The sequence below is a fragment of the Lepeophtheirus salmonis genome, chromosome 1 (assembly GCF_016086655.4).
Source record: "Lepeophtheirus salmonis chromosome 1, UVic_Lsal_1.4, whole genome shotgun sequence".
Lineage (NCBI taxonomy): Eukaryota > Metazoa > Arthropoda > Copepoda > Siphonostomatoida > Caligidae > Lepeophtheirus > Lepeophtheirus salmonis.
Window position 1 is genome coordinate 41,583,216 of NC_052131.2, and position 23,216 is coordinate 41,606,431.

At 29.4% G+C, this 23,216-nt stretch overlaps 1 protein-coding gene across 2 annotated transcripts in view; it reads right to left on the minus strand.

The window, feature by feature from the left end:
- The window catches only part of LOC121129082 (carbohydrate sulfotransferase 4), a 151,531-nt gene that overhangs the window by 20,573 nt on the left and 107,742 nt on the right, over positions 1-23,216 (minus strand). The gene's annotated exons all lie outside the window — the stretch shown is intronic.

Below are 23,216 nucleotides of genomic sequence, written 5' to 3' on the forward strand. Positions count from 1 at the left end.
ATAATTTATCATTTAAATATCCAAAGAAGATGTTTAGATGTTCAGGATCTCGACCCTTCGAAGCAAGAATCTTACATAAATTCCCGGTATGGTGACTTCCAATCTCGTAGATCATCACTTCAAAAATACATCTGTTGCTCAATGTTTTTTTTATGGAATCCTCTTATACTGATGAATTTCTATATAGTGCAAGAATAATTAAATAATAGACCCGATAAGAATCCCAGGGAGTTATCTTCCTCTATTCAAGGCTACTTTATTGAAAATCCTGAATATATTAATCATAAATTCACCTCTATTTTGTATTCTACTCTTTTGAAGGAACCCTGATTTGTCTTTAATAAACATAAACAAATTACTCATCTCTAACAGAATGATAAGTGGTATCAATTTCATTTAGATGGCGGAATGTTTAATGTAAGTATAAGTCATATCTGAGGAAAGAGTTTCAATAAAGTTACTCGGTAGTTCTAGTTTATCTCTGATGTAGATGGATTTTTCTTCGGTAAATTAGAGTATAGGTATCTGCATCCACTCATTGTTCTAATTAATTCATTACTTTTCAATTTTATATTCTAGACAGTCATCTCTTGCCTTAATGTACAGGGTTTGGAGGAAGATATCACGGTTCAATCTTTGGATATCATCTTCTTTAATGGAAGCATCGTTCATTTTTTATGAAGATACAAATTAAAATCAAGGATCGTGATAGTGACTTCTAACCTGTCTCGAGAAAGAATATATCTGTCACTCCAGTGCTATTTTTATTCTAATATAGGAACTATCTCCTAACTCTGCTATTTTTAATAATAATAATTAAAGTGACAACTATCTCTTAATTTGGAAAAACTACCCCAACATTCTACTCCCAGAACATCCATCCTCCATCCTATTGACTCCTGAGACAATAATTATCAAAGCTCACCTTAACAATTAACCTTTTGATTTGTTCTTTCTAATTACTTAAAGTAGCTGTTTTTAATAATAGGATCTATAATTCATTCATTCACATAGCGTACATATAATATTCATCCTAGGTATATTACTCGGGTAAATACTCTTGATTCCTTTATATTTTCTATCTCTTCTAGTCTAAATTATAGATACACTTTAAAATAATTATTTCTTTAATTTTAAATTTATTTATTTTGTGTTTCAAATTTCTTTATTTTGTTTTTGAAATTTCTTTATCATGTTTATATAAATAAAATATACTTATTTATTTATTATACTGTTTAAATTAAATTAGCAAAATAATTAATAAAGTATACCTCTGAATTCTTTAAATCAATATATTAATGAATTTGCTTTTACATTTAGCTTAGTTTTTTGCACATTACTGCTTGATGACTTGTGGAAGTAAACCACAAGCTATAAAGAAATAATTTTATAACCTCATTATGAGATTATGGATAAGGTATATTTACACAACGTTATAAAAAATAGAGTACATTACTCCAACTAACGCTACAATTAATTTTGTTAAATAGTTTAGTTTTGGAAAAGTTTTTTTTATTGACTGGTTGAGGGAAAATTTTTTGAAGGCACGAGCTTCGGAAGTTACATTTTAGTCTCAGAACAGTGATTTGGCTACATAGACAGAAACCACGAACATAATGGAAATTTCAGTAAAAGTAAATTCTTCATGCTACTCTTTTTCTTCGATGATGTATATAATTTTATTAACAGTGAAAATATCTTCTCAGTAAATTTTCGGGGTTTTTTTTTTCTGTTATAATGCCATGGATAAGTATGAGGCTTGCTTTTAAGTCTTTTACGATACAAAGAACAGATCTTTCTTAACATTGACAAAAAAAAATAAAATAAGAAGATTGGAATGAATTATAGAGATAATTCTAACAGCGTGTAAAATTAAAGTAAGTATTCAGTTTTATTATTGAATGTATGTCACTTGGATGTGTTTAATTGACAATTTGAACAGTTATTGAAATCAATGACACCGTTTTTTAGAATAAAAGCTTACTCTGTTTGAATAATGGCTTCATTTCCACTTGATATACTAGTAGATGTAGTGGCTTTACAACGTATCTTTGACGTTTCCTTGCCTGAGTGGAGATTTATTTTGTAAGATTTGCTGTGAACAGCAACAGGCACCATATAACGTTTTTGAAGTTTGTTCCCCATCCCCTGTGGATGTATCTTGTATTATCGAAATCCCTTCATTTGTCAATAATCTCACAGATAAATCATCATGCTCAAAAAGGAGTGAGCAATAATCAAAAATATACTTCGTCATCTAAAAATAACTCTTAGCCAGGAACTTTTGGAATATTCGTCCTGGATGAAATAATTAAGTGATCAGGAGATATTTGTGGAATCAGTTTTATAACCAAAATATAGCACTCAATCTCATTAAGGACTGTATTTTTTCTTTTTAGGGAAAAGAAGTCTTCAGTCTTCCATTCACTTAGAACTCCGTGGTATTTAACAGTATAATTTAAATATTCAATTATTTGGGACATACAAATATTACAGTTTCTGTTTATATACGTGCGGGCGTAATTTAAATATTTGAGCAATTTTTTTTCTACGTGAACAACAAATAAACACATTTATGACATATTACATAATGTATGCGTAGGGAAATGTAGGGATTTTTAGTGGGAGACCTGCCGTTACTCGTTTTCAGAGTGATCGACAGACAAACTTTCCTTTATTAATATAGATTTTATTTTCTGAGGCAAGGTTGTGTGATACAAAAAATATAATGACGTGATGAGTGGATAAAAAGCGTAATGCGTACTGATCATAATATGAGTCCATACTGCCCGAGGGCTCAAGATTTCGTTGCAAATTTGTAAAAAAAAAAAAAATAATAAATATATATGTATATATTCATAATGAACCCTTCAAATCGATGATGGCCATTGCCAAGGATCTCAACTGTTCTGAAAGGCTGATCACGAAGTGCATGTCAATTGATTTGTAAAATAATCATACAGTATGCGAAAACCTGATTGTTCATATTTTTTTGAATTTGTTGGACCCATTGTTTTGCCTCCATACTCGCTGTATCTCAGCCTTCTTTGTCTTGGACTGAGTCGAGGGACACACCAACGACTGATCTCTAGAATCCGAAGGAATTACGGAATCTGACAATGGATACATTGATCAAGATTTGCTCCCATTTCTGACGTCGAGTCAATACTGTTATTGATGCCAAAGACGATTAAATTGAATATAATAGTTTTTGTAGTTTGTTTTAATATTAATATATTGGAATTTTCTTCTTTTCTTGATTTATGCTTGCTTTTATGTTGAAGCATCATAAGTTTACCATAAAAATAACTTTATAAAATATATCTTAATTTAAAAAAATATTTTGATTATTGCTAGCTCTTTTTAGTTTGCTCTTAAAGCGTCTATTCCGAATAAAAGTAATTTTGCTCTTGCCATAATAAAGCATTTTCTAGGAATTCTTTGTATATTTGGCAACTTTTAAGCAAGGTTTCGATGAATAAGATTGATTAATTTAAGGTATGTGCATTGCTACTGATATAATATAAGTCTTTATTTTATATATGAGGCACAAACCTTATCGAAAATAAGGACTACCAATTTTGTACAAAAAAATTGTGAATACTAATTTTAATTTCGTCACAAATTTTTACAGTTCGTCTTGTCTCGATTTGTTTTCTCAGATTTTGTCAAGAAATTATTTTTTTTTGTTAAATTGGACGAAACAGAAAAAAACCTTGTTTCTTTTTGTCTTGATCGCGAAAAAAACCTCCGTTCACGAATATATTTCGTCTAGTATTATATAAAAGTATTTTTGTCAAGTAAGAAATTGTAAAGTTCTAATTATAATATTAACAAATCTTATATATTTTGAAGATCTCAAAGCTAATTTTGTCAAGATATATTCCCTTGAACTTAGGCATGTATTTTTTGCATTTTAATTGTTATTTGCGGGTGCAAAATGGATAAAATAAGGGGGAAAAGTATGGCAAATTTATACAGGTATGTGTAGTAAATTTAAATGCATACACAAACAAAATCTTACTATGAAATGAGATCGAAACAGAGAGAAAATACTTAATCAAATTATTAAAATAAGAAAAACAAAAATAAATAAGTACAGCAACGATTCGAAACGAAGAATTGCTAATCACTTCTCCGTTAGTCTTTATCATTATACATGATGGATTATTCATACTACAAAAAACTCATGGATTGACTAACAAATATAATATGATCCAATATCATAATTCCATCATGATTCCAACAGAAAACAATTATTTAATGCATTTGAAAAGAATAAATATTACATATTTTGATTTAAAAATTCAAAGTGAACATCAATTTCAACCAGAAATAAACAATAACGACGTACATATGATCCTCATATATTTATTTATATTAAGGTAAAATATCCTCAGGACAAAATGAATTTATGCAGTAATTATGGTGGGTGTGAACTGATATGTGTAGAGGTGTATATCTATGTAAACGAAAAAGAAACGGACAATTGTCAAGTTAACCTTGACAATGTTTTAGAGGAAAACAGCTTAGCTGTCATGATGTCTTATCAGACTAGCTATGAGAGAAAGTAAATAAACAAAATTCCTACCCTATATCAAGAAAGTACATAGGCAAGGAATGAATTCACTGTCTGTCCTAAATTTTACTCTGAGTCAACAAGGATATATGTTGATAACCCTCCAACAAATCATACGTCTTTATTGAACACACCAATATGTGTTTACTTTATACTAAGATTCTTATCTCCTTAAGAAAAAAAAATATTCTTAAGAGATTTAGTTAACAAAAAATACTGCTCAGACTGCTAAAACATAAATCTGTCATTTAAAAAATACTTAGATGATACAACTCTGAGTCTGAACACTTAAACAAACTTTATATCATAAAATCTTAATTTTTTAACAAAACTTTAAAAACATTTAATTACATTTTTTTTGTAACACGAATATATTTCTTTCCACACGGTTTTTTATAAGAATTGGCAGAATGTATAAAATAACCTGAATTGTCTCGTGATATCGCACTTCCTTTTCACTGTGATTTTGAAGTTATAAAAATTTATGTTTTCTACTATATGAATAAAAAATATAAAACATTTATTATTTCTAAGAAAAAGAAATGAGTTTTTAGCACTTTAATGTAGAAAAAGCTCTTATTTTTCCTAATCCAAAATTATAAACTAATATTTGGGTTTTTTAATTAGTTTTTTTTTTTACTTGTTTTATTTTTTTAATACATGTTCTACTTGAAGGATAATGAATCCCTAAATGTGATTATCAAGCCATACACGTTGGTACAAATACTTTGAGAGCACTGTGCTTTAAATAATGGGTTATACCTTAAAAATATACTAATTGCTAAAAAGTAATTGTGAATGAGTCGGGAATATTTGACTTAAAAATGACGTATGAATTAGTATATTATTCTTTGTGAAACACCTTGGAAAAATACCTAAAAATACACTAGTGATGTTAAAATTGAAAGCTCTCTTAATAATTGCACACGTATCCCACAGGAAAACTATCCCTAGTGATGAAAATCGTGTGTATTTTAGGTATGTTAAAAAAAAAACTAAAAATCAAAATAGTAACCCTGACAATTTGAAAAATGTTTCAGAGGAGAGTATCTTACCTGTGATGGGGTTTCATTATATCAGCTGTGACAAGGGAGGAGGGGCAGAAGGAAATAAACAAGGAAATTGTCAAGAATGAATCCGATATCAATCTTCCATTCTACTCTGAGTCTAACGAGGACTTACAATTACTTATAACTCCGCAACAAATCCTCAGGGTTACTCTCCGTCTTTATGAACACACACTAAATTTTAATCAGGTTTTGAATATATTTGAATGAAGTAGGAAAGGAAGTTCACATTGAGGACTTACGGAAAATCATTCTTCAGATTACCAATTCCAAAAAAAAAATGGTTCACGCTTTATAAGTCATATAAAATTTAATAGTTGATTAAATTATTTTTGTCAATTTTTTTAATTTAGTAATATTTTCTTTGTATATACAAAAAATTAATCAAATACTTATTTTATGTTATAGTATAATAATACCGTTCATAATTTAGAAAATTATGAACAATTTGCAGAGCAGACATTTTGCACGTGGATCATTTTGTGGAAAACTGATATTTAATATATGCGATTGTATATTATAAATCAATTTAAAATGAAAGTATAATGAATAGGTATTGTCCATATGATATATATTTCATATGCAAATAATTTTTTTGATTTTCCAAAAATAATATCGTAGTTATGACAATTACATAAACACAATACAATAGTTAGGGGTTCGAGTGTAGTTTGAGTTTTTACCGTTGTAGCACTTTAAATAAATTAAATAAGAGACAAACACGACAGCGATTCGAATAATAGGAGGCCTAACAATATCTCCCTTATCAATTAATTATCATTCGATTTGATGGATAGTTCATATTGAAAAAAGACTCATGGATTGAAAAACAAGTATAATATCAGACAAGAGCAGTGGAATTTCCATAGAATTGGACCCAGCTATACGTACCGCAATTAATCAAATTATTGTCAAATATTTTTTTAGAGCGTTTCTTCAGTCATAAAATATGTATAATGTATATACATTTATTCAATAAATATATTAATTGATGGAAGTAAACATTAACAAAAATTTTTCCATTAATATAACATTTACAAATTAATGAAACTGTCGTCGAAGTCCTATTATAAATAGTAAGTTGGATTGAATTAATAGATAGAGTTATAGGTAACATTCATGTTCTTCTATAAATACTAATTCAGACAATGATAGCAAATGAAGTTACATATTCAAATGTTATTATCCGCCTCTTCTTCTGCCATATTTGCATCATAACGAACGGAAAATCACTGACTTTGCAAAGTATAATGCTTGTCAGTCAATCCATGAGTATTTTCCAATATGAATAGTTCAATAAGTCAAGTTATAACGTAAAAATGATTAATACTTCTTCCATTCGAATTGCTTTCATGTTTTTTATTATTTAACTTATTTAAATTACTATAACGGTAAATTTTCGAACAGCATTATAGCCACATACTATTGTGTTGTGTTTATATAATGAACAATTAAATAAATATAATTAATTAAAAATGTTTTTTTTGCAAGATAACACAAATTAATTTACTTATATTACATATATAAAACATATGAACAATACCTATTAATCACATGGTCATTTTAAATTGAACTAAAATATACAATTGCATACTCGTATATCAATATATTACCTGTCTTTTTTTGGCCAAATGGTCCTTTTGCGAAATGTCCGTTCGGCAAACTATCCTTTGGCAAAAAAAAAATTCTGTCAAATGTCCTTTGGCAAGATTGTTTTTGTCCAATAGTTCACTCACAATTTTTTTCAGTTGTTACCATGTTGAAAGTATCTTTTTTTTGTCTTGCGTCAAATTTTGTAAAATATTTTTTTTTGACGAATTGGTCTTCCTGCATTCAAATTTTGTCTCTTTAAAAAAAAATAGTGGACAAATTTTTTAATAAGCTTTTCGCCAAAACTTGTCGTCTCAAAAAAACAAAAAACATAAAGAACGATTCCGTCAAATATTTGTCAAAAATCATTTTTACAACACGTAAATGAAATTAAATACAATTGATACTCTAGAGATGTACGTTTGTAGAAAAATAATTTATACACTCAATGCATAAAGTCATAATAAAAATAAATATCAATATCCAACCCAATTAATTGAATGAATAAATGAACGAAAACTTTGTTAATGCAATTTATTCAAATTGTACAATATTATATTCCTTTTTGATTGAAATGTATATTTTTATTCTTTTCTTTTTAACTATTCAAGGATTCTCGTGACCGGTAATTTTGCCGCATACATTATTGCTGACGACAATATTGCTGCAAGGCATATTGTATGCACAGGCTCTTTCCCGAAAGCCACTTTACCTATTGTAGTTTTGTCTAACAGACACTTTCCAGAATGATAACTTTACGAACTGGACACTTTGACGAGCAGACACTTTACATAAAAATATAATAAATAATTTTGATAATGATTCATACTGCAATACTATGTCATTATTATTCCCATTCATGTTACTCCGATTTTAAAAGATATTTGTTTAATTATTCACCACCAATTACAATAATTCAGTATTGATTGATTAATATTAATTGATTGCATTATGCAAATGCTTTAAAAGTTAGATAAAAGTTTATATAACCTTTATAACAAATATTATAAAGATAAAATATGATTAAAAAATAGAAGGAGTCAATCAATCAATTATTGAGATTTAATGGACAATGTGAAGTGATTAATTGTTTAGACCGAATGTGATGAAGCTCTTATGAACGAAGGTCAAATTCATATCGACACTTCTCTATTCTAAGGTCATTTCTCATTCCTTAATTATCAAGATATTTTTGTCATTGGAGTCGTCTAATGGATAATATATTCTATCTACGTATGAATCATCATAATATATACATATATATTTTTTGTAAAGTCTTCATTCAGCAAAGTATCTGTTCGGCAATGTTGTTAAATAGCAAAGTTTCCATTGGGAAAAATGACATTCCCCAAAGTGACTTTTTATATAGTGTTCTAAAACTTGCATATTCGCCACCTTGTTATGTTTTCATATTATTTGTTCCAACTTTATTGTCGTATGTCAACTATAGATAAATCCAAAGAGAAAAATGAGAAATAGTGAGGATATAAGGAGGTACTAGTATTTATAAGGAGTCACAGATCTGGGATCACGAGTCTATTTATAAAGTGCTCATTGACTGATGGCACCTTACTCATAGTCATCATCTTAGGTGAGGCTTGAAGAAATGTAAGGAGATATGAAAATCCAGTGTAGAAATGGGCATGTTAATAAAAAAGAAACTAAAAAACAACATGGCCACCCATGGAATGTTTTAGAGGAGATCAGCTGTAATCAGCTGTGACAAGGGGGAGGGGGAAATAAACAAAGACATTGGCAAGAATTACTTATATTGATCCCCAAATCCTACTCTGATTCCAACAATGACTAACATTATAACTCGGGAACAAATCCTAAGGTTACACTCCATCTTTTATGAACACAGAAAATTCCTTTTTTATATTGTCAATTCCAAAAAACGGGCCAGCTAAAAAAATCACTGGATTTACATCACACGATATTAGTACTCTTATTAACTATTTCTGCCTACTTTGAAAATTCAAAGGTATTAGCGAGTAAAGAGCAGTATAGTTGTTATAGTTATCTCTAGTGATGGAAATCTGAAGTTTTTGGGCCTTAAAAAGAATTAATATGGTAACTCTGAGAAATTGAAGAACGTTTTGGAGGAGATCAACTTAGTTCTCATGACATTTCATTAAGATCAACTATACTCAGCTGTAAAATAAACATTAAAAAGAGAGAAATATATAGAATGTACCGGGTAACGCCTTTTCATACAAATAAGAATTATTTTTTAATCGCATACTTTTACTTTTTAAATAATTTTTCACGAGAATTAGCAAGATTTTTTTTTTTTGAAAAGAACAAATTTTTCCCTCAATTCAGCCAAATTGTACTCATCACGGAATAATCAAATTGTATCTCATAGTTTCTAAATGAAATACCAAAATTCCCTTAATGGAAGATCCTTTTAGATTGAAGGAAGCAGAGTTGATGTTATGATAAATACTCAGTAGTTCAACTTTCTTTTATTAGCTAAGAATGAGAAGTTATGCGTACCTAGTCGACTTTTAGCCCACAGACTGGGTTGTGTAATTTACAATTATACAACATCCATTTCCATCACATAACAACCCTTTGATCACTTATTAATTTATTACGGTAGCCAAATTATAGACGTAGGCTCTAAGAAAACAAACGTAAAATTTTAAAAACTATTCTCGCTGCATAATGGTATTTATCTTTGCTCACTTTAAAAAAAAAGAAGAGATTATAAGGTTTATAGAAGAAGACAAAGAAGAGAAAATAAGTGAAAGGATTCTTGACAATGTGCAAATAAAATATATTTTCTTCTCTAAACCTTATAATTATAAAAGTGAGCAAAGATACAACTTACATCCAGCGAGAATAATTCTTAAAATTTTACGGTATTTATTTTTTGAATTACAATGAAGCCAAATAGTTTAGAATTAATTTTTGTTTCTTAATTTTCCGGGCGACGACAAGCAAATCTACTCTAATAAGTAATACATATAAAATGAAGGAAGTTAGAATTGACAACATATAATGGGTAAGACAAGCCAATTTTCTTTTTTTAAATTCGTTCATATTTTCATTGGGAAACTTCAAACGTGTATAAAAATTAAGAAAATTGAAGTTATTAAAATGGTAGTTTCATTCATTTTTTTTATTAAAAAATACTTAAATTTCATAGTCTTCCTTATTCTCTGACGGGATATGCTCTAAGATAATTCCCCGGGGAATGGCAAATTTAATATACACAAAAAACGTAATGACTACAAAATATCTTAAACATTTAACAATTAATGTATTAATTCATAAATTAATCAAGTGCTCATCAAATTTTGCTTGCTTTGCTCTAGTTTTAATAATATTTATTTATTTTCTCATACAAAACACAAAAATATTACATTTAAGGCCACTGCAAAAGTAATGCTCATAGTTGATCGATATAATAAAATGAAAAAAAAAACACAAAATTTTGAACCAAAAATTAGTAAAACATAAAGTTAAAAATGTTCCAACTGTTTATTGAAAACCATAAATTAATCTGGAATATCTTGTAAGAAAAAAAAAACTTATATACGTAGATACCATACCATAGATGTTGTGGTCATAAAAAAAACCTAAGAAAGTTTTACGTTCGGATTTGAAAATAAAATAACTAAGGGTTAATCTTAAAGGATCTGAATACATAGGGATGCTTTTTAAAATTGCTCCATATTTAAAAGACTTGTATTGTATAAAATAATTCTCTAAGAGGTTTTGTTATTCAAAATAATGGAAAAATCCCAAAGGGCACAGATTATTTCTCTATTAAAAGCTGGGCACACTTACAAGTCAATCCAGAAGATTACCAAAAAAATCAATCGGTAAATTTTTTACAGGTGCAAAAAGCGATTGGAGGATGGAATTGAGTCTGATAGGAGGTCATGGAGCGGAACAACCGAAATTATGAGAACTCCAAGGTCGGTTAAGGCTGTCTCTGAAAAAATTCGGCGAACTCCACGAAGATCCATACAAAAGTTGGCCCAGGATCACATTGTAAGCATAACGACTATAACCAAAATTGTTTAAGATGACATTGGAGTCAAACCTTACAAAATTCAATATTGTTATCTTTTATCAAAGGGTGTGATTACAAAGAGAGAGAAAAAGAAGCAAAGTTTTGCTCAACTGGCATGCAGTACATAAGAATGTCATCATTATTTAATTTGACAAAAAGTTTTTTTTTCTGTAAGTCGGAAATTCTACAATTTAAATGACAGAGTCTTGGCAAATACTTATGACAACATTAATTTCAAAGTTCAAAAACCAGAGTTAATTATGGTATGGTTTGAGTTGCTATGACTTCGAATGGGACAAAATCACTTATATTCCGGATGGCGTAATAATTAATAAAAAAGTTTATTTATACTTTTTGAAGACAAAAGTGAACCCCTGGATTGAAACAACATTTCCACGTCAAGAAGTTCACTTAACTCAGGATTCAGCTCCAGCTCACGGTCCCCACTCAGTTCAAAACTGGTGTAAAAAAATCCAGCATTTTTGGGAAAAGTAAATGTGACCCGCTCTTCATCTGATTTAAATCCCCTGAACTTTTCTATTTTGTGGAATTTTGGAGAGAAAGTTCAATGCTTATCCTTCAAGAAATAAGGATGCTCTCATTGCAACCTTTGAGAAGAAATGACACCAAATATTTTAGATGATGTAGTACGTGTCAGTTGTAATGCGGTTGGGAAGAGATTGGTTGCTGTCAAAACGACAAAGGTGGCCAAATTGAACAGATTCATATTTTAAATATTTGTAAAAGTTAAATTAAATTTTTCAAAAGATTTCAATAAAATTGGACTTTTAGTTTTTGTATTTAGAGGAATTTATTATAGGACAATTTTAAAAATCAACCCTGTACACATGTAGGCATCTGTTTAAATTATATTGGTTATTGTTTTAAGCTTTTACTGTTTAAACAGTTTTGCCCCGTTTTTGTAAGTGGTAATCTGAAGAATGTATTTTCATTTTTTTATCTGTTGTCATTAATATTTAACTCCTGAGTAGTAAACGTCCTTTCCTACTGCATTGAGTTATATAAACAATTGGATTGAACATTTGCGTGCGCATATAAAAGACAAAGACTATTCTTGAGGGGTTGTTGAATTAAAATTTAATTGAAGATCGACATCGGAGTAATTCTTGCGAATGCCCTTGTGTATTTCCTTCTCCCACTCCTCCCTTGTTACAGCTGATTGTAGTTAATCTAATGAAATGTCATGACAGCTAAGCTCCTCTCCTCCAAAACACTCTTAAAATAGCCATGTTGATTTTTGGCTTCTTTTTTGAACAATTCCAAAATACACAAAGTTTTCTTGACTAGATATGTTCTATGCATTAACACATAGACTTTCTTCTGCAGCTCAATTATTTAAAAATAACTTAGATGTTTGTTGACGTAGAATAATAAGTAAAGCAAATTATTAGAGATCTTGTGTCAACAAAACATTTTCTAATTTTTCATTCTAAACAAATAAGTTATTCTTACTTTAAAAAGTGCTGACGAAGATGTAAACAACTGTATAGTTTTAAAAAAAAATTAATTATTTCTATTTTTCTAGCATACTTGTGGCATTTTCAGTTTATTCGATGCTTTGTAAATATAAAAAAAAAAGGAGGAGAAAGATGTCTCTAATCCCTTCTGCCTCTAATCTATAAGCAAATATTCTTTTGAACATAAATAATCTATTTATCGTACTTCAAATAAACTAATATTACTTATCAATAAATGAAAATAAAAACCTTGAAATAATTTATTTTTATTAATATCTGCATTACTTTTTTTAAAACATTTGAATCGTCTCACATAAAACATGAATACCTTTTGAAAATTAAAAGTAAATTTAAAACTAAGTAATTTTATTTTCAATTGAATTTCTAATTGATTTCATAGTTAAAGGCTAGTTCAAACCATGGAATTCTAGATCTAATTAAAAAAAAATAGTTAGGGCACCTTTTTAAAAGTGCATAAAATCATAAGCCATAATATGAATAAAAATGATACTGCATAGCCTTAATGTAAATGGCCTATTTATTTAGACGAGGCTTTAATAAATAATGCATAATATGAACTGTAAATAATGAAATGATGAAGCCAACTTTGAGGTAATTGTTGTATGAGATACATATGTCCTCTTACTAGTCTTACTTTTATCTACCCTAACGATATTTGGTACAGACTCAGAGTCGGTGAACGAAGAATGGCATGATTTAGGCAGAGACCCCGTTTTACAGTCAATCATGTCCAGTTCTTGTGGGGCTTTTCTTTAAAAAAAAAACAACGATAACATAAGGTTGTTGCTGCTTGTTCCTTGCTCTTTGTGAATAATATACATATATTTATCTAGAATGAATTCATATTTTTATCATGGCATTTGTAAAAAAATGTATTTATGTATTCAATTATTCTTAAATATGCAATGTTAGATATTTTCAATTTATTTACAAGACAAGTATATATTTGGCAATACCCCAGGCACGGTCAGTGGACACCCCTTATCCCATGGTATCATTCAGAAACGCTGTTTTATGTCATATGGAAGACAAATTCTACGTGAGAAATCGTGTTTTTTTATTTTAAAATCCCCTCCTCAAATGAAAACGGAAAAAAAGAAACGGTTTTGGCTGTTTAGGGATAGAAAAGAAGGAAGGGTTTATTCAACAGTTGAAATTTGAACTACATTTGAAAGAAACAGGATATTTATAATTATAAGTTATTGTTTTTATCACTCTCGATTACCAAATTAGGAGTTATAATACTTCAAATAAACCCTTTGATTCTAAGTAATTGTATATTCAAGCATCTATTCTTTATAAAAAATTAATAATTAAACATTCTAATGTATGGGAGTAATGATTGTTATTACATCACAAAAAGCATCCAAGCTAAAGTATTTATGTTTTATTTGTTATAATGTTATTCTGTTTATTCCAAATTTCAGTCATTTGATTTTTTTTCTCATCACTCATCATGACCCAAAAAAAAGTTGTATTCCTAAATTTTATTCAGGATATTGGCCAACCCCTCAATTAACACCTTCTAAGTATTAAAGAGTGTTCTCACTCCACTTATAGAAGGATGATATTGTGAATAAGAGTTCTGACATACATAGATAGTTTCGGAAATTCAAAAGATTAAAAACTAAATTGATCAAATATTAATCAAAATCGTGCCTTATTAAAGGCAATTTAAAAAAAATTGAAATATAAGGTTTATTCTATAACTTCAGCTAGGATATGCAAGACTTGAAGAAAAAATGGAAAATATATTTGCTTCTAAGTAAGGTTCTTCATTTTAGTCGATTTGTTAGTGTTTATATACATCTTTTATTAAATATAATCAAATTAAAGTAATAAATAATTCTTTTTCAAATGCTGAATGTTTTTATCAATTTGTTATTTACTTTGATTTTCATGTTTATAGTTATTTCGAGTTGAAATATCGCACTGAATCATAGTTATAGCTTAAAAATTTGATTTTTTTAAAAAGCCATAAAAAAGGCCAAGACTTTAGAGATTCAAAGTTTTAATGGTCATTTTCGTGTTCTACGGTTTAAATAATAGTAATAATAGTGGGGTTCAGTCTGCGGGCATTCCAAGACCTACATTTGGTTGATAGTGTTAGAATTGATTATGAAACTATTCAAGGAGACCATAAATGATTAACGGGTTATTTATTTAATAACACTTCTATAACTGTTGAATGACCTCAATAAGACCAAGACAAGTCGGGTAGGGATCTTCCGTGATGAGAAGACATTGACAGTGGACCCCATGTGAAACCGCCAAAATGACAGGTATTTGTCCTATTGGGAGGTTGATGAGTCGCTTGGGACTATCACTTCCGCAAAACGCTATTGCATTTGTCATGTTCCGGGACTTTGTGGTCTCAGATGGCAAGACCATTCTCCTCATCTGGTTTCCTGTCGGGTACTGACTCACAGGAACCGACTACTTTGTTCCCAAGTTATGGTCAATTATGTATTTTTTGTTTTGTGGTGACTAACAAACAAACAAGGATAGAAGAATAACCTCCACACAACTTTGGATAACTTCACAATTACGAATTACATGTAGTTTGTTACAAAAAGAATTGATCCGTGATTACTAATTAGTATTTAATATGATCTGCAAGTGGTAATGGCTTATTTTTTTGGGACTAACTAATATTTTCTCAACTATACTAAATGAAAATAAACTTGTTAAGTATTTATTACTCTTATAAAAATGTTTGAAGACTGATCGATAAAGACCTTACAAACTAACATCTACCTATGATGACGTAATTTAGCAAAGTTAGTTCTATGAGATCCCAAATAAAAGCTCATGTATTTAGTAATACTCAGTCTCTTTAGGATGGTCTATATTTTATAGGTATAGGTAAGAAATTAACATATACTTTGAACTTTTTTGCTGGTATTTTCTAGTGGAATAATAAGAATAAAACATACTATTTTTGGGCATGAAATATACCCAGTTGCACAACTTTGATCTAAACCCTACTTAAGCTTAAATCAAAGTCCCCTGAAATGTATTAACGTCGTAAGTTCCAAATTTCAATTTAAGTTGAAATGGTGTTTCACTAAACTAACTCAATTGGAAAAACTGACATACTTAACGATACTATCAGTGAAAATGATGTATAGCAGCATGGTGAGTATTTTACAATAAACAAAGTTTTAGAGAAGTTTCTTTCCATCTGTTTTCATTAATTTTTATGAGTTGACTCTTTTATGATTTAAAGTAACCTACTATGAAATCTAAAAGGGTGTTATATAGAATTTTTGTTTTTATATTAATTAATATAAATCAAGGGCATACAATATCGATACCTTTATAGGATGTAGCAACATAATCCTTCTTTTTTTAATAATATGTGGCAATCAGGCAGTAGAAGTAGTAGCGGAATGGGCGTGGTTTTAATCTAGCGGCGAGATTCTAAAAGTTTTTCGAAAATAGAGACAGTTGCTATCATACGTTAGAGTAGTGAGGAACATGCGTTTGCCGTCGAAAATAAATATCCCAAAAAATGATTTGGTAGAGTATTTTATAATATTCAACTAATTGGGATATAACTTTTGCATTTTTATCAGAGACATTTATGAAAGTCAGCTAATTGCTTCAATTTCTAAAGTACAAAAAACGATTTTCTAAATTTGTTTTCATAATTTAATAATAATGGTTAGAACACAAATATCTCCACAAATAATATTGTTAGATTGCTAAAACTGTTTTAATGATAATATTTAAATAGTAAAACCTCTCATGATAATTAACAGGGTGCAATATGAAAAAATACAGAAGGCTAGCTACCAGTTAATTTCTTCAAATTTTTCCTTTTTTTTTTTTGTCAGTTGGGGCTGAGAGTGGATAACAAAGCTCAACGTATAAGAGGTACTTAAAATTTGGAACTGTTCTAGAACTAATAAAAGTTACTAGAATAGCCAGAACGTGATCAATTTTTAGTCCCATCTTAAAGAGAGATCATACTACCCAAGTTTTTAATCTCATATTGTATTTTATCACATCTCTATTCATATATGGTAAATGAAATTGGCTAAAGATTATACATATCTTTTATTATTCAAGTTGAACAAATTTAATTTAAATATGAAAACAAATTATTTATCTTAGATGTTAACAAATCTACATGAAGTAATAAACAAACTTAATTTATTCTCTCATTAAGGTCTTTTGTTTCTCCTCTCATTATCCAAATAGATCTCAGTGAAAATAATTTTAAACAATTCGTACTTAATTTTGTTAGCAAATTTATTTTATTATCTTTATAATTTTATTCATTTCATGTAAACTACGTCTTTACAAAAAAAAATAATCCTAATATATTACGTAAATTAATTAAATATATTCGTAATAAATGAAAGAGTATTTGTACTTATACTAACATCTTTATTTATTAATAAAGAAACGGGTATTGATTCATTCAACAGAGTGATTCCCCTTATTTGACCTTATTAAGTTTTTTGGATTAAAATTTGGCTTAATTAGTGGTAGAATGAATACTGCATAATTTATTATAATTATATTCTAGATTAATTAACAATAAAATATAACTTTTTCAAAAATACTTCAAGCTCCATATTCTAGTATATACTACAGAGTGCCACAGGTAACTTTTCTGTGCCATTAAAATTATTTTTTTGCACTAAATTAAGGTTACAGGTGTAATCTCAAGCAACGTGCATACATTGTTTTTCTTCCCCATTCTTTGATTTGATAAAAATCGTACGAAAAATGAGTGATCAGGAATAAAAAAGACAAAAGGTTTCGGATCTTCTCGATACGGACGTTGATCCAAAAAGAGTTTCAGAAATTGTCAACGTGACTGTGAGCACAGTCTGGAACATCAGGCTGGCCAAAGTGAATAGGAAAGGAGTCAAAAGGAAGGCAGGAAGTGGAAGAAATGGTTTGAAGCGAGATGAAATATTTCTCAAGTCCATGGAGGCCAACATCAAGGAAGATCCAACAGCATCAATGAAATGACATTACGTGTGTTGATTTTTATTTTAAGGGATGATCTTATTTTCATTATGGTGTGTTTATATTTTGTTTTGGAAGTGGTGTTTGATTTAAGTCTATTATATAAGTGTCCCTTTGGGATTTTATTTTATTCCTAACAATGTGATGTTTGAATTCTGATATAAAATATACCTCAACTTTTGGGGTGTATGCTATGTGCAAGGGTTGCTGCATTAAATTGGAGTGTCCATGAATATTTTATAAAATTTGTCTAATCGAATAGTAGCAGTATTTTTGTAAGAGCTTAACTATTGTCTTGAATTAAAAAACTAAACAGGGGGAAAAAAATGAACAGCTTGCCAAATGTTCAAATAAGATGAAAACTACCCAATGTGGATCATTGGTGTTTTGTCCTATTATGGTATTGCGCTCAAGAAAAGGCATGGAGAGAGTAGATTCTATGGATCAGCAACTGCTGTTCATCTAATGTTGATGATATTTTTTACAACAACACTTGTAATTGTTTTATTTTCGGCTTTCATTACATCTTCCAAATTAATGAGATAAGGATTACCCAAAAATAACCATCTAAAAGACCAACCAACAGTACAGTCATGGATTGATATCGTGTTTCTGCAGTTTCGCCAAACGTAAAAAATACGTCCTTCCCCTCAAGTTTTTTCTTGATCTTGGATTACACTTCTTTACATTGAGGCTCGACTGACTTGGTGATGGAGAAGTAAGAGCCTTTTCAACTGTAAATTTCCATAAATTTAAACAAAATAGGAGATAAGTATATTGAATATTGTAGTAATAAAATCGGTATTTACGGAATTAGATTTAATCAAAAAAAAATTTATGTATACCTCCACCATTTTTTTCTTCTCACAAGGACTTCAGGGTCAGTACGTTGTTGACTAAATTATACGGCTCTTATAATTATATAATTTTTCAGAGAGCTCGAAGCAAAAAAAAATTGAATCGGAGGCCCAGTTGATACATACCCCTCTTAGGCTGTGTGACTTTATTTTTTTAGCCCACCAGGATAGTATGAAGTGATATAAGCAAACTTCTCCCTGGCTGAGGAATTCGATCTCCAAGGCAAACTCATCTCAACACTTGTGTCTTGTGTTGAAATCTAATGGCTCATTAGGCCGAGAAGCGGAAGCACAGAACTGAAAATAACGGCTAAATGATTTGGACCCATTCTAAAGATGCAGAACAGGAGCAGACAGAATGTCACAATTTTGGAATCTTATTTGATTTTTTCTTTCAAACAAAACTATGTAAAAATACTAATTACAGGCTCGTGATCAGCTTGTTAAGTAATTAGATATTGATTTTTATTATTATTATTTTTTTTTAAACTAAAATTTTGTTGACTGGCATTTTTTTTATATTATTCATTATCGAACAAATGATTAATGATAATGATTATTTATCTTGAAATGTACGAGTCCTTTATTTTTAAATTCTGCTTTAATGGGGAAGATGAACACAATTCATAGATAGTTTAATAAATTTTTATTTTTTATTTAAGTAAATTTTCAAACAAAGTCAGGTAAAATATATATAATTTTCATATTATAATACATAATAAAGTTTGTCAAATCTTTTTTCTATAGTACTTACATTATTTAGCGAGCTGAATGTGAGTATTTAGGTGTAACTAATCTATAATAAATTAATAAACTATACATATACGACATAAATTTATAATCAATTTAATATAAATAATTTGATGGATGAGACCAATCATTAATCAAGACAGAGTGGCATTTTCCAATTACCTATCTTTGACTTACAAACTTTTTGTTCAATATATGTAATTTAAAACAGGCTATCTATAATTTAAGGGAAAGTGTAGTTTGTTGACAAAAGTATTGGGTTTTGGTTAAAAAACCCTAGATCAATCTGACCGTTATGACTTTTAGTGGAGCAAATCTATTCAGAACTTAAAAGAAGTATGGTCTCGATAGATATTCAAGAAAAATTCAGTCTATATCAATTTCAAAAGAAAAATTAGTATGGATTAGTCCCATTAAAAATTCGGTCTTGACTTATTTGACTATATCTGAACTATTGATGTCCTCATATCTGTTTTAAAATTGTGAGCCTCGGCAAAATAACGTTATGTGAAGTTAAATGTGTTCCATATAAATGCAGTCCTAGAAGTACCCAGCCCGACTAAGAGATGTGGGTAATTGTTTGAAAAAAAAAATTCTCCTATCTGAATCTTTCTTTATTGTAATTTTACATTTATTTTAAATCAATTTCCACTGTTTTTTCGAAATAAAATCAGAAATTTCATTAATTCATAAAAAGTGTGTGAATGCCTCGGACAGGATTTAAAAAGAGTTTGGACAAGAGAAAACAGTTGACCATCCTAATAAATATAGTATGGTAGCTTTACATAAAAAATTTACTGTCATTTTTATTATTAGATTGTTCAAAACATAGCAGTGAGCAAACCCGACCCAGGGGTGTGACACAACCCCGATGAAATTTTGTTCATATAATTTAACCCTTTTTATTACATGAAAATATTATTACTTATGGCGGATTACGAGGGTAAAAAACATAATTCGTTAAATATTCAATGATACAGAGTGCGATCTCTATTTAACCACCAACACGGTTTTTTTAAAAATTGATTTTCTTTTAAATTAAAAAAATATTAATATTGAATATAACTTGGTGTCGATAATGCCCTCAATTCGACCTCGAGACTGGATCAGGTCTTGATGACAGTCTCCTTTGGCAAATCACGGGATTCCTCCCTTTTGTGTGTCGCTCAACTGCACCCAAGGCAAAGAAGTCAAGCAGGTTGAGGTCCGGTAAGCTTAGAGGCCCAGGGTCCTACAAAGTCAAAAATTCAATCTGGCAACCAGGTCAACGTTTTCTTTGCAGTGTAGTATGGAGCAAAGTCTTGTTACGAGACGAATAGCCTCCCAGCTGTAACTTCGTATATCATGTGTCCAGGTTTAATAAGTTTGTAATCTCAATACTGAATTACAACAAGGACACTCTACCTTTTCCATGACGGAAAACCTTTCTGGTAAGCCGTTAAAACAACAAATAGCGTCCTACCTGTGCATGAGTTTAAATCTCATTTTTAAACACTGTATTTTTTTAAGTCAAACAGTAGCTAGTGAAAAGTTGGTACACACCAGTTAGGGATAACTGGGAACATACACAATATGTATATGTAAGGAAGAATATTTTGTTTTTCTAATTTTTTGTCAGTAGAAAACAGCACATGAGCCTTAAATGTTAAAATGCTTGCAAATTAATAAAGGATCACAAATCAAATATTATATAGGATATTTTTTAGCTACAACAATACACATTATATATTTTTGATTTATAATCGTTAATGAATAAATGTATCCTAGAGATGTCTCAACTTTTCTCATATGGGAGTTTATTAATTACGTCATGATCTCAAACTGTTATAAAATAAACTGTTTCCCTTTCACATACAATTCAATAAGAGAATTCCACGTATTAAAATTTTAGAAGGCTACGTTTAAGAAGTAAGGGTAGACAGATTGGTCCATTTCTAACTTTTTTTTACGTCTACAATTTGTATGTTAGCAGAATATATCACTTACAAATTTTGAACAACTTATAAAAAGTTTTAAAGATCGCGCAATGGCCTTGTAGCTTTAAAAATTGACACTTCTCTCCAAAAAAAAATCCTTTTTCTTGAATGTCTTCCAAACAAACCCAGATATTATTTATTTTATTTCATTCTTTTTTTTACAAAAGTAAATTATCTTAAAAGTATTTTCTTTAAGTATTTTCTTAGATTGAAAGGAAATAGTAATGAAAGAAAACAATTAAAACCTTTTAATCATAGCTCACATTATCTATCTTCCTTATTTTATTAAATAGCAAAATGGCCGAAAATATATGTACCTATAATATTATCAGATTATTTATTAAGCTCATATTATTATCTTTTTGTAGTTATAATAGCTTTTTAATAAATTAATATAAACGTTAAATGAAGAATGAGAGCCCAAACATAGTTTTTATGTCAATTTATAAGATGTGCTTATATTTTGTATGAAATCATTCATTCCTAAGAAAAATGTAACTTAAATATTAAAGGTAATTAATACCTTCACTTCATTTCATAATTTTTTTTTTGAAAATTTTAAAGTTTCAACATAAGGATAATCTAATAATAAAAAGGAAGAAGATATGCGCGCTAAATTGTGTGTAAGCACTTCAGTCAACCCACTTTAAGAATCACCTAATTTAAATGTGTGGTATTTTTAAGGAATAATGTTTCAATTAGTTCATAGGAGCCAAAGGATTCATCATTTGAAGCGTAAATATTTAAGATATATTTAATATTTATGGAATCAAGAAAAACTAATCGCACCTAATTTTATATGTTCTCTGTCACAAACAATAACATCCTCGATATGCTGGCGAACAGATATGACAATGAAGAGTGTGTTTATTACGTATAAAATTTAGAAGAGAGATATGCTTCTCCAAGACATTTGACACTCCTGAGGTTTCTTATTAGAACTGGCTCCATTCCTAATTTCATTCGGATCTTAATATATTTATAATCCGACATAGCTGGCTTATTAGAAACTCCCCATAATGATATATGAGGAAGCATATAATCATTTGTGAAGGTTACATCTATAATCGATGATCCAACCCCTCCAACAAATGTGAATTTTCGACGCCCATTACAAACATTTATTTGTAATGAGGCACACATTTCTCCTATTTGCTCACTTCTTCTATTGGTCGTTTCTAAGCACCACAAAGAACTGTGAGCATTGGTGTCGATACCTATTATTATGGGTATTTTTTCTGCCTTACATTTAGCTACAAGTTTTTCTTGTATATGCAAGCTGCACATAAGTTTTATATTTGCTTAATACAATACCATTATTACTTGTTTTTCTTGAATTCTCAGGGTAATATCTTGACTTCCATATTTCAAAAGCTCTATAGCATCCTGATCCTTTGACACAATTATGCTCACCCTCACAGCTGTTGGACACCTGAGAGTAAATACATTATAACCATCATTAATATTTTGAAAATTATCCTTTTTCATAGGAAATTCTGTTATCACTGCAATTTTAATGGTTTTTTTTTTTTCATTTAGTAGTTTGAATAGTTCATATCCTGCCAAACTTCTTTTCCCTAGATTTATTAGCACACAGTTAGGAGATGTCATTTTATATTAAAATATACTCAGAAGTTAATAGCAAACTTTATTTCTTGTTTCATGACATTTGATACCGGAATAAAATTTGTAGATACAGATTTTAAACTCCTTAAATTCAATTATTCCTTGTGAGGAGGTTTCTCTTCAAGGTGCTGTTAGTTGATTTCCCGTGTTCTTTTCTTAGATTCATCTTATGGGCTCTCCAAAATTCTTTTACTGATTTTTTTTGATTGATTGTTTTTTTCTTTATTCTTATTTTCTATCAGCCTTCTTCTCAATACTT